Genomic DNA, 13,330 nt, shown 5'->3' on the forward strand with positions numbered 1-13,330 from the left:
AGAGTGGATGAATTGTTCTCATGTGTAATGTTACTGTATGGGAGCATCAGCACAGAGAGTGAATTAAGGGAAGTCAGACACAGACTGGTTGTTTAATGAATGTAAATCATACGCTCACATTGCCAATGAGTTAATTGTGACGGGACAATCAGTCTTGAGTGGGACACACATTGTGTTTCTACAGTCACTCTGTGCTAAAGCTTTAAATTGAACTCACGAAGGACATTTAGGCATGATCTGGATGATGCTGAAATTTGGTAAAATATACAATAAATATACAATAAATGTTATAAAACATGGAGAGACTCTTGAATCTTTATTGATAAAGATAAATATATATGGCAAATGGACAGCAGTAATGTGAGATATGTGTGTCTTAACATTCATGGAACCAAAAATTGTAAACTAGGTTTATAGAGGGGATGCTTTTTGTCTTTTTTCTTCAAATCAAGTCCTGACTACAAACACTAAATATCTTGGATAAAAGGAAAAAGTGTTTTATATGGATCAACAACTAAATTAAAGAGAGAGAGAGAGTTTTACTTAAATAAGAGTTGTGCCGAATTATGTGACCAGAACCATAATGCAACCCTGCAGGATTATGGTTAGGATTGGGATTAGAATTAGCAATACAGCGTTCAACTAGAGTCACAGAATTCAGCACAACACCTGAACTCAAGCTTGATCTCACAGTAAAATCAGAGTTTAATTATTTCTGTATGAGAATAAGTGAACGGTAATCCTCTCTGAGTAATTTAACCAGTGATTTATTAAACGGTACAAAAACAGAAACAACTGAAGTGATAAAAACACATTTGAAACTCACCAACCAAGTTCAACTGGCTTTAGTCTATTTTCTAAATATTATTCAATATGCATATCTTTAATGTAACATCATCTATCATTTCTTGTCCATCTTCACAATCTCTACACTTTTGTGAACAAAACATGAGAGAATAGAGAGAAATGAAGATGAATGAAGATATTCAAGCAGACGAGGAAGAAGGAACCAAAACTGATCTAAGGTAAAGCATGTGAAGGAATAAATAATCACAGCTAACATTGCTTTACCTTGCCGGTTTAACATTTATATACTTTTGAAAACTAAATGTTGCCAACACTTGGGCCAAAGTTAGTGTTGTAATAACAAGAGGAAACAACTAGACAGCGGTTTAGGTTTGTGGATATATTTAAACTCATGACTTGTGTAACAAGCTGAAGGATTAAGAAAGAGGGAAGTATAACAGAGGAGAGGAATTAGATTACACATATGAAAAACCAATCATAATAGAGAAAATTAATGTAATGGATCATGTCACTAGCCGAATTTCCATTACAGATTTGCACAAAACTGCGATGTTTTCTAAATGTCGATAAAAAACGATTGCGAAATGACAACATTTCCATTAACCGATGTTATGTGACTGAAACTTATTTTTTTCAACATATATCCCAGCCGCCGCACTAGCCATCATTTTTAATGGAAGGAGACGTATGCGTGTTATTCAAGCATTAATGGCAAGGAAAGATTCTTATACTGGGAGCGGCACATATGAGGAGTTTCTGGTGTTTCTCCCTCATATCTGCTTTTAGGTCTTGATTGTGGCATTTATTAGTGGTTTAGAATCCAGTATTCCCATAATTATTTAATCTTTTATGAGTTTAATAAAGAACTCTGTCTCGTCTTCTGTCCATACACCGCATCATCTACGTCAGGTGACCTGTTGTAAATGTGCAAAAACTGTTTCCATTGCAGTTTTGCAGAATATTCCTTTTTCAAACTGCCTGAAAAACCACCTCATGAGAGCATAAATTTATTTATTTTTGATATATGGGAGTTTTTGCGAAATTTGCGTGTTTCCATTGGGCGTATTTTCAATTCGCAATTCCAATTTGTGCAATTTGAAGGGGAATGGAAACGCGGCTACTGTAATACACTTATTCTACAGTATATAATCTGTTGTTCTCCTTTTGTCGTGGGATTCTCTCTGAAATTGCTCGAAATCCTCCCGGCTGTGATTAAAGTTAGCCTAGAAATCTAGACGCACCCTAGCGGCTGCAAAATGTATTTGCAGCCAGGGCAGTCTAGCAACTCTCCATTGACTTTCGAGCTGCAAAAACCTAAATTGGGTCAGGCCAATCACATCGTGTATAGAGTAGGCGGGGCGGGCTTAACATAATGACGACAGAGAATGGCGGCTGCTGCTGGAGAATGTTGCACATGTAGAAAGGAGCAGGCGTCGTTTCTGGTGCAACACATTTAATAAAGGAAATATTGCATGCAAACCTGCAAGACAGATATCAGATTCAATGTCAATCACAAGTGGAGCGTCTCAATTCTGTGTGTTAGCTATCTGCTCGTCTCTTCATTAACTGCTATATTACGCGTTCTCATTCAATATTACATTCTCTCATTACCCATTTTAGCATTATCTATACCATGGCTGTTAAACAAACTAATGAAATAATTCACTTGCAAATACAGTTTACATATTAAGCACTTGAACACATATCTTGCACCATCAAATCAAAAATAGACCATTTTAAACTTAATTTGAACCCATACAATTCACTTTGTTTGTTAAACACTTTTCAGAATACATGCATTCTATTTTCCAGCATGACTTGTTTACTCTAAATAACAAATAACACTGTAATGTGACTTAAACTATAAATTAAGCCATCAAAATCACACAATAACTAAATAAACATCGCTGTGAATAATGTATTTTCATATCGGTGCACAATACAGACTTGCGTTTCACATACAAGCTTTCATTACTGTTGTTTCTAATCATGTTCTATTCACGAGTAATGACAATACAGTTTTTGTGCTCAAAACTTACTTCACACAACAAAATACTAAAGATAACGGTTCATGAACCCCTTTTATCTGTAATAAACTGAGTTAATCTTACCTGCAAGACAGATATCAGATTCAGTGTCAATCACAAGTGGAGCGTCTCAATTCTGTGTGTTAGCTATCTGCTCGTCTCTTCATTAACTGCTATATTACGCGTTCTGGAGCAGATCTTAGCGAGAGCTCCCCCTAGCGGTTTGGATAATTTACACCGCTGTATACTCATAAATCAATACCCTTCTTGCAGATCCCTTATTAAAGTAACCAAACAGGAGTCTAAGCCAGGCTTTAAACAGGCACAAACATTTAGTCTGAATAGATTACTCTGAATATAAATGTATGCTAATCTCTCACTTTCGTTTTTAATGACTTATTCACACTAGTGCCACACTCTCCCCCACAAAACTAAATGTCTCTTGACATTTCAAAAATAACTTGAAGCATATTCAACAGTTTCTCACCCAGAGTCTTTAACAAATCTCAACTATGCTCCAAGGTCTCCAGAAATGACCGCTTGGGGCAGGTAACTGCTTTACTTCTACTGAGCAGTCTCTTTGGACCAAAGAAGGTTGACCTAAGGTATCATAAGTAAACACCACTGATTTCTGTCTCTGTCTTTTTGGATAAAGTCTCAGGGATTTTGGAGAGTCCATCTCCGACTCACTGTCATTTGCGTCATTGTCACTGTCAATGTCCCCATCATGACTTGAGCAGAGTCCATTTTTCTCAAGGTTAAGGGGCAAATCCCCTCCTACGGAACAATTTTGAAGGGGCAAATCCTCTTCGCTCTGAAGGGGCAAATCCTCTTCGCTCTGAAGGGGCAAATCCTCTTCGCTCTGAAGGGGCAAATCCGCTTCGCTCTGAAGGGGCAAATCCGCTTCACTCTGAAGGGTTTCATCTCGAGGCTTGAAAGGCGGTGCTCTTGGGTTAAGAGGCATGCGATCCTCCTCTTGCCACCGACCGGTAAGAACATATTCCTCCTCCGACTCGCTCTCAGAATCTACTGGAAACGGTCTCTTTTTGTCTTTGTCAATCTTATTCCCTTTAGGCGTGTTTCGAGCGTTCTGTGAACGAAGTTGATCTGATTTTTCCCTTTCCAGCGGCAGGAAGTCACACGGTAGGAGAAGATTTCTGTGGATGACACGGCTTTTCCCCTTCTCTCTTTCAGGTCTCACCTCATATACTGCACTTTCAGCGTGTTTCCTTTCCTTTACCACATGTACCTGATCTTCCCAGTATGACCGTATCTTCCCGGGACCCCCCCTCGGAGTTAGATTGCGGATCAGGACCCGGTCACCAGGCTGAAGATCTCTCCCCTGAGCCTTCTGGTCATAGTAAGCTTTCCCACGGGCTGCTGCTTTTGAAGCGGTCTTTGATGCAATTTGGTATGCCTCACTCATCCTTTCCTTCCAACGAGACACATAGTCCTGGTAAGTGCCATGCTCTTCATCTGTCTTCAGGTTGAAAAGAATGTCAATCGGTAAGCGAGGGGATCTTCCATACAACAAGTAGTACGGAGAGAAACCTGTTGCTTCACTTCTTGTGCAATTGTATGCATGAACCACTTTGGCCAAAGAATTCTTCCAGTCTACTTTTTCCTCATCCGCAAGTGTACGGAGCATGGACAATAGAGTGCGATTGAATCGCTCCACCTGTCCATTGCCTTGTGGATGGTAGGGTGTGGTGTGTGATCCGCAGATTCCACAAAGTTCTTTCAGTTTCTTCATCAGTTTGTTGTCAAATTCTTTGCCCATGTCATGATGGATTTTACAGGGAAAGTCAAACTTCAAAGCAAAGTCATTGAAAATTTTCTCTGCAACAGTCTTAGCAGATTTATCTTTGGTTGCGTATGCCTGTGCAAACCTAGTAAAGTGATCCATCACCACAAGAATGTACTCGAAACCTTGCTTGCAGGTCTCCAGATGAAGAAAGTCAATTGAGACCATTTCGAATGGATGTGTGGTGTGAATCGGAGTTAAAGGTGCTCGACTTTGTCTGACTGGCTTTTTCTTTTTCAGACACTCACATACTTTGGTGACAAAGTGTTCCACATCTCTCTGCATTCTTGGCCAGTAAAAGCGCTCTCTAATGAGGCAGAGGGTTCTCTCCGCACCCAGATGACCCATCTTTTGGTGGAGTTCAGTTAGAATCAGGGAATGGTAAGACTCAGGCAGGAGCAACTGTTCTCTTTTCCTAGTTTTCCTATACAGTATTCCATCTTCACCCACCCAGAGTTTGAACCATTGTTTTAAAAGCATTGCCACATCCGGATGTTCCGCTTTTACTGCCTCTCTACTTGGTCGTTGATCTTTCTCCTTGAACTTCAGGACTTTCCCAATAATACTGTCATTCTGCTGAGCTTCTCGAATCTGGGCTGGGGACAGTGCTGGGCCCAGGTCACTTTGGTCTCTCTCTCTCACTAGACTCAAGGCATTAAAATGAATCAACCCTGCTCCTTGTGAGGGGTTTTCACACTCCACTACCACTCCTTCCACTGTAGCTTGAAGGACTTCTGGTTGCATTTGTTCTGTGCACTGCTCCATAAACTTGTCGATGTCCAGTGGCATGCGTGACAGACCATCCGCATCAGCATTATGTTTACCCGGCCGGTATTTTATGGAAAAGTTGAAGTCGGCAAGCTGTGCAACCCATTTGTGCCCGGTGGCATTCAGTTTGGCAGTGGTGAGCACATAGGTCAAAGGATTGTTATCCGTGTAGACAACAAAAGATGGTGCATAGTACAAGTAATGGCGGAAACGCTCACAAACAGCCCACTTTAACGCCAGAAATTCCAGCTTGCCAGAATGCATGTGATACCTTTTCTCTGGAGCACTTAGTGTTCTGGACCCGTAAGCCATTACTACCATCTTACCATTCTGGCGTTGATACAATATTGCACCCAACCCTTCCTGGGATGCATCGCAGTGTAGCACAAAGGGTTGAGTGAAATCTGGGAAACCCAGGACTGGAGGTTTTGCGAGGTGATCTATCAGGTTGCTCAGTGTCGCCTGATGGGTTTGTGTCCACTCAATGGGTGTCCGTGATGTTAAATTACTTCCTTTCCCCTGCCGGATGTTTTTTCCCTTCCTCAAGACCATTCCTGATTCACTTGAACCCTTTTCTCTTGCTGTCAGTAGCTGGTACAGCGGCTGGGCGATGCATGAAAAATTTGGAATATAAGAACGGTAATAAGACAGGAACCCTAACATCTTCCTTAGGTCACCCACTGTGGATGGTGTCCTTTCCTTCAAGGCCTGCACTGGAGCAATCTCCGCTGGGTCCATCGTATAACCTTCACCAGACACCATCTTCCCCAGGAACCTCACTTTGCGTTTGAAGAGCTCACATTTTTTCGGAGTGAGCTTTACACCGTGCTCTTTGTAGCGCTGGAGCACCAGCCGCACATGAGCCAAATGATCTTCAAAACTGCTGCTATGGACCAAGTTGTCGTCTAGGTAGGGCTGACATATTGTGTCCCGAAGGCCTAACAAGCAGCTTTCCATACTTCTTTGGAACTCGGCTGGTGCCGAACTCAGCCCAAATGGAATGCGTATCCATTGGTACAGCCCCCATGGGGTTATAAATGCTGATAGCGGCTGGCTCTCCTCATCCAAGGAGCCCTGGTGGTATGCTTTCCCCTGGTCCAAGACAGTAAACCATGTGCTTCCACTTAGTGCATCCAGCATGTCTTGTATTTTAGGGATTGGGTGGCGATCGGGCACTGACTTCTGGTTTAGCTCCCGGTAATCGCAGCATAACCGAAGACTGCCGTCTTTTTTCCTCACGCAGACTACTGGAGATGAGTATGCTGACCTGGAGGGGGCCACCCAACCTTTATTTAACAAGTCTTGCAAGTACTCCTTGACCTCATCATGCAGGGGCTTTGGGACAGACATATACGTTTTCTGCACAGGCCTTGTGTCATGAAGTGTGATGTGCATCTTTAATGATGGAATGCAACCAATGTCGTCATCATCGTAAGCGAAAGCTTGGCACTCTTCTCTCAGTACTTTTCTCACGGCTTCCTGCTGAGATTTTGTGAGATGGTCCAGATTCACAGGGGGATCCCATATTGGTGGTGGTGATTTGCCCATTGAATTAGTAGTGGTCTTTTCAGGGGCTGACTCACAAGTTTGGGCTCTCTCTTCTGGGGGATTCTCAGGTCCAGTGGGGTGGACTGCCACAGGATACACTGTTTTCACGGGTTGTAAGTGACCCAAAATTTGGTTTCTCTGTAGGGTGATATTATGCTTTGCTGCATTGACAATTGATATGGGTATATACTTTATGTGTCTTACAGGAATCTTCACCACTGCTTCACTCAATTCTAGGTCTTGAACTGGGCTTGCCTCACTGGGTAAGAAGAGCAGTTCTTGGCCCTGATATTGAGACCCGACGTGAGCACGGACCATTACAGTGGTAACTTGATTTGCAGGCAAGTACACATGTTTTCTCCCAATTTTCACCACCCCCACAGTTACCTCTCGCTCCTTACTCCGGATTAATTTCATCAGTGTGTATGCCTCGCTGTGGGTGATTGAGAATGCAGAACTCATTGTATGTAGCGTTTTTTTCTCTCCACGTCCAGGAGCGTCTTCAATCCCTTTTACAACCTCTTCGATGACGTTGTACCCAATGATTGGGTCCTCTGCTACTGTTAGATCACTGGACACCAACATGGGTACTTTTAACAGTGGTGTTGGGAAAGGACCTCCATCCAGTTGGAAATGAACCTCCATCCATCCGATGAATGGAATTTCTGTGTTGTTAGCTGCTAAACCAGTCAGGGTCGCCTCTCCTAACAATTCTTCCAGGGGCTGGACAACAGTATCTGGGAGGTGCTGTCGTCGCCAAGCATCATTAACAATGCTTGCTTGCGTACCGGTGTCCCACAACGCCTCCATTGGCTGACCATTCATGCGGCAGTTGACCAAGCAGCGCTTTCCAATCAGTTTAATGAGCTGTGATTCATGTTGGGGTGGGAGATACTTTACTCTACAGAGATTGGTATTGGCTTTTACTGAGGTTGAATTAGATGAATGGGCATTCGACCTGGCAAACTGAGATGGCTGATTAGTTTGTATGCGGCCCCCAGGAAGGGTTGGTGACGAGGAATGGGACACTTCAGGGAGGACTACTGATGGCCCCGTCTCAGCAGTCCTTGGTCGTTTCCCGACTGTGAGCTCTGTACTCTGCATCCACGTGAGAAATGGCCTGTTTGTCCACATTTGAAGCAGTGTTGACAATTTTCTCCTACTTGCTCTTCCCTACATTTCTTACAGCCTCGCTGTCGTTCTTCTCTGTACCGTACGGATGTCTTATTCTTCGCTTCCATTGCGGCTGTTATCATCTGTCTCATTTCTGCTCTTAGCTCCTCGATAAGCTTTTGAGTGTCTGGAACCTCATTCTTGACCTTCTGGCATTCTTTAGATTCCCTTCCTTTTACAGTTCTGATTGCCATAGCCATACCAGGCTCTTTTGCTGACTGCACAGACAGGGCAGGTGAGTACTCAGATCGTGGGTCGGTATGGAACTCATGTATGCGGGGAGGTTTACCTGCCTGGAGCCTTTTCAGTTTCTCTTGTCGTTCACCTTCCAGCTTAGCAGCCTCATTCACCGCTTCAATCAGCTCCTCATCCGTTGTTCTAATGTTACTGAGATAGGGCTGTATCTGAAATTTCAGAGAGTCACTTGTAAGTCCGGTTTCAATTGAACGCAGAAATTTACGCTGGATGATATCTCTGCTATAGCGGTCATCATCGCCATCCTCAGCTTTCCACAGCAGTTTCTCTTTCAATTCAATTGCCCTGAAGATGAAGTTCTGAACTGACTCTTTGGGTTCTTGGGATACATTTATGAGCTGGTTGTACAAAGCAGTTGTACTGTCAACTTTGTAATGGCCCTTTAAGATGGTGTGTAACGACTGGAGCGCAAAACCACGCTTAATCTCCAACATATCTCTCAGTGGCAAGCCTGGGGTGACAGCTCTAACCACTGCCTCTACTATCTCAGTCTCAGAGTGGCCCTTCTCTAATCCCACTTCCATTTGGCGAATTAGACTGGGGTAGGACAACTTTTCTTTCTGTCCACTTTCTCCTATCTGTCCCCAGATCTTAAATTCTCTTCTTAGAGTCACTTCAGTCAATTTCTGAGATGGTTCAATCCTCTTCTTATACCTTGTGTTACTTTTAAAAGGCTTGTGGCTGTCTATCATCTTTTCAGCCTTACCGTAACCTCCTTCATCTCGTTGTGAGTGGCTAAGGTACCTCTCTTCCAGCCCTCTTACTTGAGTTGGTTTCTCTCCCATCACCTCCACATCAATGGCACCTTGTTTCACTTCAATCATGAACGAGAGTAAATCTTTGAAACACTGTATGACCTCAGTTTCACTCTCATTCTCCTGAAATTCCTCCAAATTATTTTCGACTGCCTTAATGAGCAACCGTCTGGGCTTTCCTGGGGACACATTACATTTTAGGTAACGACAAACCTCTTGCAGATGGTCCTCATCTAGCTGCCAGAGTCCGGCACTCACTTGGTCGTGAAGGAATTGGCTGTTCTCCATGACTAAATTCGTCTCTGTATGAAGAGGTCGTCTTCGTCACACTGCGTACCTCTCCTGGCTGGCTCGCCAAAATATGTTGCACATGTAGAAAGGAGCAGGCGTCGTTTCTGGTGCAACACATTTAATAAAGGAAATATTGCATGCAAACCTGCAAGACAGATATCAGATTCAATGTCAATCACAAGTGGAGCGTCTCAATTCTGTGTGTTAGCTATCTGCTCGTCTCTTCATTAACTGCTATATTACGCGTTCTCATTCAATATTACATTCTCTCATTACCCATTTTATCATTATCTATACCATGGCTGTTAAACAAACTAATGAAATAATTCACTTGCAAATACAGTTTACATATTAAGCACTTGAACACATATCTTGCACCATCAAATCAAAAATAGACCATGTTAAACTTAATTTGAACCCATACAATTCACTTTGTTTGTTAAACACTTTTCAGAATACATGCATTCTATTTTCCAGCATGACTTGTTTACTCTAAATAACAAATAACACTGTAATGTTCTCTTATGTCACCTTTTATAACTCTTTTATATCATTACTGAGCGAATCACGTCGTCTGAGTTTATTAACTCTGCCGCCGCGGCATACTATTGCACGAAATGGCGGACACCCGCGAACTCCACGTGCGTTACTGAACCCGCGTCACTTAAACTATAAATTTAGCCATCAAAATCACACAATAACTAAATAAACATCGCTGTGAATAATGTATTTTCATATCGGTGCACAATACAGACTCGCGTTTCACATACAAACTTTCATTACTGTTGTTTCTAATCATGTTCTATTCACGAGTAATGACAATACAGTTTTTGTGCTCAAAACTTACTTCACACAACAAAATACTAAAGATAACGGTTCATGAACCCCTTTTATCTATAATAAACTGAGTTAATCTTACCTGCAAGACAGATATCAGATTCAATGTCAATCACAAGTGGAGCGTCTCAATTCTGTGTGTTAGCTATCTGCTCGTCTCTTCATTAACTGCTATATTACGCGTTCTGGAGCAGATCTTAGCGAGAGCTCCCCCTAGCGGTTTGGATAATTTACACCGCTGTATACACATAAATCAATACCCTTCTTGCAGATCCCTTATTAAAGTAACCAAACAGGAGTCTAAGACAGGCTTTAAACAGGCACAAACATTTAGTCTGAATAGATTACTCTGAATATAAATGTATGCTAATCTCTCACTTTCGTTTTTAATGACTTATTCACACTAGTGCCACAAGAACAGTCTGGTTTTATGAGGCGCCATCTAGGGCTTACATCAAACTTCATTCACGCACACATATATGAAACGCTTGCATACACATATACTAAGTAGTACTAACATAACACACGAGATGCGCGGAACTCTCCGCGCACATACTCATCTGAGTTTGTGTGTGTGTGTGTGTTCGTGTCTCAGATGAGTATGTGCGCGGAGAGTTCCGCGCGTCTCGTGTGTGTAGAGTAGTTTGAGCATTCAGCAGTATACATGTATGTGTGATTACTTAGTATATGGTTATGTAAGCGTTTCATATATGTGTGCGTGAATGAAGTTTGATTTAAGCCCTAGACGGCGCCTCATACTGGTTGGTTGAAGCGCTGTCCTATTGCGTGCAGAGGGAATGTGAAAGACAGCCGTTTATCCCGCCCCTCGGATTGAGCCGTGTCTATGGAGAGTTGCTAGACCCAACATCTTGATGTTGGTCTGGCTTGCCAGGCTAGATTAAAGTATATTCAAAGGCATTGTTTGGAAACCTCACAGCAAATCCCCGGTGTTAAATGAACACCACTCAGTGATATGGGAATTGAGATAATTAGTTAATTAATTGAGTGATGATTGTTTGATTATTGTAGACACCTGGGCTGCGTTCAGCCCCGACAAAACGTTGCATAACGTTTTTTTTTAAACAGAAACGGTGATGCGTTGAACACACTGTTCTGATGACGCAAGAGTTGCAACTATGGCAGCTGAGAAGGCCATTCTTTGTGTTCTTTGTGAATAATTTTCGGAGCCTGATGAAGTCGGTATAAATATGTGTTTAATATTACAAAATATTCCCGATGTTACAGTTACTGCACTTGCCGCCCAGAACAAAAGAGAACATCCCAATCGAGTGAAGGGATTGCTGAAACTGAAATGGAAGCACACATCTTACCTAATTCAGACTAAAACGCATCTATTTAGCCTCACATACTGACTTTACTTGTAGTTCATACTGTTTTAATACCCTGTATTTTCTTTCTCATTTTTAGGAAAAGCACTTAATTACCATTGTTTATTTCTATACCAAATGTCATACACTTGCAATGAAGCTAAAAATATAAACAACTACATCATCATTATGTTGATATCCTATATTTTTACAATTAAACTTACGACAAACATGTCTTCTAATATCCTCAGTTGTTGCGTATACCGAGCTGCATCGAACACATTTGTAAATTACTTTCCTTGAACCCATTGTGCGAGTTCACTTTAATACCACGTGCTTTATATACATGTTGCTGCTGATTGGACTGCAGTTCTGACACACCCACCAAACAAGAGAAAATGTATCTCAAACCCCGTTGCACACCGGTGCACGCCGTTTCCAGGAAACATGACGTTCAACCCGGAAATCGTAGCAAGTATGTAGTTTTGTATGAAGGACTAAAAATGACAGGAGGAAAAATAAATAAATAAATAAATAAAAGTAGAAATAAATAAATAATTGCAGAAATAATAGTGAAAATAAATACATTTTGGTAATATAAATGGCTATTTATGTATTTTTACATGCATTTATTTATTTATTTATTTATGCATTTCTATATTTATTTATTTATTTATTTATATATGTATGTATTTATTTCTACATTTATTTATTTCTGTATTTCCACATTTCTACATTTATTTATTTCTGTATTTCCACATTTCTACATTTATTTATTTTTGTATTTCTACATTTATTTTTCCCTGCGCCTGTATTCTAATTGACCTATGGCTAAGCCACGCCCCCTCCACTCACTCGGACAAACAGTCAACATTCGGTAACAGGCGATATGGCAGCTGTCACAGTAGGAGACATTTCACAGGAGGCAATTGATGATTTTTGGAGACAGAAAGATTATATATCATCTCGAAGTCACCAAAGGGGCCTTAACTATGCATTGGAGGGTTATATTAATAATTTTATTGTTGAGAAGGTCGATAAGCTTCAGCTCCAGACAAAGATTTACAGTTCACAGTGTAAACGTTATAGTTTGGTGCTATTTAGCTTCAAACACTCGCTTTATACGCGCATCCTATTCGCTTTGGACGCGCGAATGGATTCAAAATGTTCAAGCGTCGAACTAGACGCGATACGCGCGAATTTGACGCTCTATTCGCTTTTGGTGTGAACGCAGCATAATGAACAGGCTGCGATGTCAAGATTGCAATGCTGGAATGTGTGTGTGTGTCAGAGAGAGAGGCGCAGGCGCGATCGAACAGTGGAAACATAAAAACATACTCCATTTTGTTCATACAGGACATCATTAAAACTGCAAAGTGTTTAGCCTACTTATATGTGTGTAAAACACAACATTGTGCTTTTGTCAAACTGTAAACTCTTGTCAAACTGTAACCTACAACTGTCACCCAACCAAAATCACACACACACACGTTGTTTAACCCTCTGGAGTCTGAGGGGTTTTTGGGGTCCTTGAGATGTTCTGACATGCCCTGACATTTGTGCTTTTTTCAGTTGCTTATAAACATATTAATGGCAAAGGTGTAAATTCACTCTATTTAGCACAAACAGGGCTACCATAATATGTGAACAACTTGCATGTACATGTTTGTATTTTTGATAGAATAATGTTTATGCATGGTTTTTTAAAAAACAAAAAACTAAAGTTTCTGAAATAAG

At 41.4% G+C, this 13,330-nt stretch overlaps 1 protein-coding gene across 1 annotated transcript in view; it reads left to right on the top strand.

Moving 5' to 3' along the window:
* LOC311088383 (uncharacterized protein) overlaps positions 1 to 13,330 on the top strand; it is a 190,751-nt gene that overhangs the window by 37,518 nt on the left and 139,903 nt on the right. The gene's annotated exons all lie outside the window — the stretch shown is intronic.

Source organism: Abramis brama (genome assembly GCF_963993115.1).
Source record: "Abramis brama genome assembly, chromosome: 8".
In the NCBI taxonomy this organism is placed as follows: domain Eukaryota; kingdom Metazoa; phylum Chordata; class Actinopteri; order Cypriniformes; family Leuciscidae; genus Abramis; species Abramis brama.